Source organism: Cetorhinus maximus, chromosome 23 (assembly GCF_964194155.1).
Source record: "Cetorhinus maximus chromosome 23, sCetMax3.hap1.1, whole genome shotgun sequence".
Taxonomy (NCBI): domain Eukaryota; kingdom Metazoa; phylum Chordata; class Chondrichthyes; order Lamniformes; family Cetorhinidae; genus Cetorhinus; species Cetorhinus maximus.
In genome coordinates, this window is record NC_135901.1 from 51,187,952 (window position 1) to 51,193,422 (window position 5,471).

The 5,471-nt window shown below is 42.9% G+C and overlaps 2 non-coding genes across 2 annotated transcripts; one reads left to right on the plus strand and one right to left on the minus strand.

Annotated features, from left to right (window-relative positions):
* Nucleotides 1–1,417: 1,417 nt before the first annotated feature.
* Nucleotides 1,418–1,491, minus strand: trnat-ugu (transfer RNA threonine (anticodon UGU)). Its single transcript has one exon. It is a non-coding gene; the product is annotated as a tRNA-Thr (tRNA).
* Nucleotides 1,492–5,189: 3,698 nt separating this feature from the next.
* Nucleotides 5,190–5,261, plus strand: trnae-uuc (transfer RNA glutamic acid (anticodon UUC)). The gene has a single exon. It is a non-coding gene; the product is annotated as a tRNA-Glu (tRNA).
* Nucleotides 5,262–5,471: the final 210 nt, after the last annotated feature.

Consider the following 5,471-nt stretch of genomic DNA (forward strand, 5'->3'; position numbering starts at 1 on the left):
CAATATTTGGAGACACGCAATACTTTTGTGAGAACTTACCGAATAACAGCAGGGCTGGCAAAGTTTGGACAACATTTCCTTGTCGCCAAAGGACACAAAGCAGAATTATGTCGGTAATATGAGTAGAAGCAGGAAGAGAGCGAGTCTATTTGACCCTAGGTTTTCTTAAACCATTAAACCTACAGTTGGAAACTAACTCTCTAGTGGTTCAGCCTCGGTGCTTTCACCGCCTGGGTTCAATTCTCTCTTGATGTTGTGAAAAATGTCGTAACTAGCAGCCAATTTATGGACTGAAAAAGTGTCAAATTAGACTCGAAACCTTCACTCTGTTTATCCCTTCACATTTGCTGTCATACCTGCTGAGAACTTCCAATACTTTCTGTTTTTATTATAACATGAATTACTGTCTTTATTATATACATGATCACAAGAAATAGGAGCAGGAGTAGATCACAGGGCTCATCGAGCTTATCCCATCATTCAATTCAATCATGGCTGATCTTGGGCTTCAACTCCATTATCCTGCCCGTTCCCCATATCCCTTAGTTCCCCGAGAGACCAAACATCTGTCCATCCCGGCCTTAAATGTATTTAATGTTGGAACATCCACAACCCTCTGGGTAGAGAATTCAAAGATTCACAACCCTTTGGATGAAGTAATTTCTCTTCATCTCAGCCCGAAATTATCAACCCTTTATCCTGAGACTGAGCCACAGTGTTTTCGACTCCCTGACCAGCGGAAACAATCCCTGTGTCCACCCTATCAAGCCCTCTCAGAACTTTACAGGTTTCAATCAGATTGGCTTTCATTCTTCTAAACTCCAGAGAATAAAAGCCTTTCATCTTAAGACAACCAGCTCATTCCAGAGACCAATTTAGTGAACCTCCCCTGCACCGTCCCCAATGCAAGTCTATTCTTTTATAAATGTGGAGATGAAAACAGCACACGGGATTCCAGATGCCATCTCACCAAAACCCTGTAGCAAGACTTCTTTATTCTTGCTCTCCAATCCCCTTGCAATAAAGGCCAACATGCTGATCCTGCATGCTAACTTTCCACATTGCTTGTACAAGCACACCCAAGTTTCTTTGAACATCAGCACTTACAAATTTCTCACATTTTAAAAGCATTCTGTTATTCTCATTTTTATAACCAAGTGAACATAATCGCACCTGCCTACATTATAATCCACCTGCCATCTTGTTGGCCACTGACATGACCTTCTGATATCTTTACAACAGGTTCTGTTGACGAGCCATACGGACTCGAAACGTTAACTATATTCCTCTCCGCAGATGCTGTCGGACCTGTGGAGTTTTTCCAGGTTTTTTTTTGTTTTGGATTTCCAGCTTTTATCTTTTTACAGTGTTCTGCTCAAAGGTTATCTTGTTACCAAATTTCATAAACATTAATCACAGGCCCCAGTGAGAATTGAACTCACGACCCCTGGTTTACAAGACCAGTGCTCTAAACCACTGAGCTATGGAGCCAGTTATTTTGTCCCACTCACAGTAAGTCTCCTCGTGGAACGAGGAACAGGACAACATTCCGCATGGATGATATTTGACAGACATGGAAATGCCTGAAAGGGAGAACAGGAAGTTAAAGATGCGACATGAAAGCGGCAGAATTTGACGTGTGTCAGTTGCTTTCAGTGATGAATGTCTGCTGCGGTGATGTGAGAGATTTTACTGCCGACTGTTTACACTGACACAAATATCACTCCTGACCAATCAATCACAACTGCTCTTTGAAAGCAGCGCGCCAGGCCGAATGGCCTCTTTGCTGTAACTGTCTATAATTTTATGTTTCCCAGCATCATTTCCCAGTCACTCCGACATTTTATTACACACTTGGGGGAATGTACTTTCTTACATTCTCGCCATTGAAGTCAAGGCACTGAGCAAACTCAAAGTTTTTCTTAAATTCCTGAGCAGGATTTGGAACCAGACCAATTGAACGACACTGTATTGGTGCCAATCCTTCACTGCAGCTACCCCTTAAAAACACCTCTGGTGAAAGTATCTGAAAAATGGCAAATGTGGCCCAGATAAAGCACGTTGCAAAAGTTATAGACAGCTTTCCTCGTGATTTAGAGGTGAGGATTCGGCCCTTTCACCGCCGTGGCCCGGACTCGATTCCCGGCCAGGCAATGAAGGTTTATTGACCTGGTACAAACTGTTAAAACAGGCCTCATTTACTTATTGACTGAAAACGCACAACAGCTCCGCCCGAATCAGTGGAGTGAGAGTTGAAGTTTCACGTCAGAGCTGCAAATATCACACGTGGAACAGCTTCGAGAAGAAAGACAGTCCCAAATGTCCGAGGAGTATCAGTTTGGACAATTTGTATTTACAAATTCATTCTCTCGATGTGTCCATGGCCTTAACCACTCGACCACAAGGACTCGGTGTCTGTTTAAATGTTGCTCAGTGAAAATTTCAATCGCCCTCCGCTTTGTAACATTCGGACACTTATTAACTGAATAATCTCCACTCAAAAATACAGAAAAAAAATTCCTCTTGAATCTTTTAAACCTGTTTTTATTTTCTCTCTACGATTTGAATATGAAGCCACACAACTAAGGTGAATAAAGTGTGGATCGGTAAAAATGAGGAAGTGAAGCACATTGACACACACAGGAACACACACACACACATAAACCGAGAGAGACAGAGGGCTAAGGAGAGACAAACAGCCAGAAAGAAAGGATGTCACCAAACCGGCTCAGTTTTGTTCCATTTCCGTCTGTGGATTTCACAAATCCTTGCAGATGAATGGAAATGAGAAAGCGCGGGAGATTTTGTTTGATTCTATTTAATCGATAACTAATCCTGTTGGCACCTGGTTAAAATCAGGAACAACGAGAACCGCAGTCAGCAAACCAACATTGGGGAAACCCCGATGGATGTCAGAAACATCGCCCTCAACACTCGCCCGCAACTAACAGGACTTGCTCAGGGAAAAAATGTTCATATCAAATCAGAGACGGCTCTTAAGTAAGTCTTTCGGCCCGTCATGTCTGTGCTGGCTCTCAGGAAGAGCAACTAAACCAATTCCACACACCCGCCTTTCCTCCACACCAATTTCTATTTACATTGTCTCTCCTCGTTCACCCTGTCAAGATAAAGGACCACAACCTGTCCCACTCCCCGTATTAAACTGGACTTGTGTCTGGCTCACCCAAAGGGAATTCCTAATGTGCCCGAAAGGGGGAAGCAGCTGAAAATTTGGGAGTGGTAGGATTCGGACCCACTCCACCAGAGACTGGAACCTGAATCCAGCTCTCCAGTTTGTAGAGAAAATGGAATTAGATTGTAGATATCAGCTCAGAAATAATGATGACCTGCCTGATCAGACTAAAGTTCTTTCGTAATTCGATATGAAATCAATTGCATAAATAAACAATGATTGTATCGAAAACTGTCTGAGGAATCCTAGTCCAACTCTTCATGTCATTGGGTCAGAGAAACTTTGTTAACTAAGGCAAACTGTGCATGGATTCTGCAGAAACTCTTTCTTCAAGTGAGAAATGGACAATGATTGAAAAGGGGAAAACTCAGGTTTAAGTAAAGAGAGAAGGAATTTGAGACGAATTGGTTAGCTCTTTAAAAATAGCTGGCACAGATACGATGGGGTGAAGGGCTTCACGTTATAGTAAAAACAGGAAATGCTGGAAAAACTCAACAGGTCTGACAACACCTGTGGAGAGAGAAGCAGAGTTAATGCTTCGTGTCGGCATGACTCTGAAGAAGAGGCATACGGACTCGGAACGTTAGCTCAGCTTTTCTCTCCACATATGTTGCCAGACCTGCTGAGTTTTTCCCAGCAGTTTCTGTTTTTATTTCAGATTTCCAGCATCTACAGTATTTTGCTTCCATCTTAGGGCCTCTTACTGAGCTGTGCCATTTGATGATGACATTGTTGATCAGTCTGTCTCCAGCATTCCTAATGAGAACAGCCGAATTCCATTTCTTCAAAACAAAGACCTAAAGTGCTGCTGCATGACGTCACCGATTAACATCCCAGACAGCTCAATTGGGATCTTTACAGCACAGGGTTTGTACAGGGCAGTGGAGGTCACGGTCATTTCACATGTGGCAGAGCAGCGGTTTGAAGCTGGGCAAGAGCATTATCCAAACTTATTCATTTCAGTGTGCATGGATGTTCAATAATTTACATTTGTTGTTGAAAATGAACACATGGGTTCGAATCCTGCCGCCTGAGGATTTATCATTCAAATAAGAGAAAACCCACCTAAACACACCCGTATTTTCTTTTCATTTGTCAGCATTCAGGCGGTGGCGTAGTGGCATTGTCACTGGGCTAAAAATCCAGAGACAAAATACTGTGAATGCGGGAAAACTGAAATAAAAACAGAAAATGCTGGAAAAATTCAGTATGTCTGGCAGCATTTCTGGAGAAAGAAGCAGAATTAATATTTCTATTGCGTATGACTCTTCTTCAGAGTTCTTTGAGCAGCACACAGGACCGAATGGCCTCTCTCTTTGCTTTCACTTTCTATAATCTTATGTTTCCCAACACCACGGTTACTTCTTGCACAGTCATTCTGCTATTTTATAATCCCTCTTGCGAGTGGATTCAAAGGTTAACAATGTGCACAAGAATGGAAGGAGCCTGCGACTGTAGATAATCAGCACTGTGCACATTCCTGTAATCAGTATTTGGGAGAATCAGGAAGATGAGATCTCAGATTATCTTTACTATGTTATTTGCAAACTCATTCTTTCTAAAATCCTTGGGTCCCACATTCCCTGACCCTGCTTTTTAGGGGAAGCTTGGGTTCATGAACTGACTGTGTCTGCATCGAGCAGCTAATTGACCAGGGAGCTGGACGGGCAGAGGGAGCTGGAGGCGAGGCAGAGACAGAAGCAGAAAAAGATGCAACATGAAAGTGTTTAGAATGTGATGTGTCAGTTGCTTTTAGTGATGAATGTCTGCCGTGTGTTCCCTTATCAGTTTCACAGGAGCCGCAGGGATGATGTTGGTGGGTTTTGGAAATTGAAATTTTCACATGAGCAGTTTGTGGGACTATTTCACCTCACTGTCAATTTCATGTTGCTCACAGCAACTGTTGTTGTCGTTGACTGAAAAATTCGTTCCATCTAAAATGGAAACATGTTTGAAAGCAGCGTCGATAAACCAAACTGATAAAAGAGTCACAGCTTCCCTTGTGGTCTAGTGGTCAGGATTCGGCGCTTTCACCGCTGTGGCCTGGGTTCGATTCCCGGTCAGGGAATTGAGATTTTTGATCTTGTTAAGATGGGTATTAACTACTTTTTGATTGAAAACATTTCGCAGCTCCACCTGAATCTTTGGGGTGACAGTTGAAGTTTCGCCTCCGAGCTGGAACTATCACATTTGGAACAGGTCGGGAACAAAGATAAAGACAGAGTGAATGAATGAATGAAAGGAGGACAAGAGAAGGGCTGGGTGCAAAGCACTGACC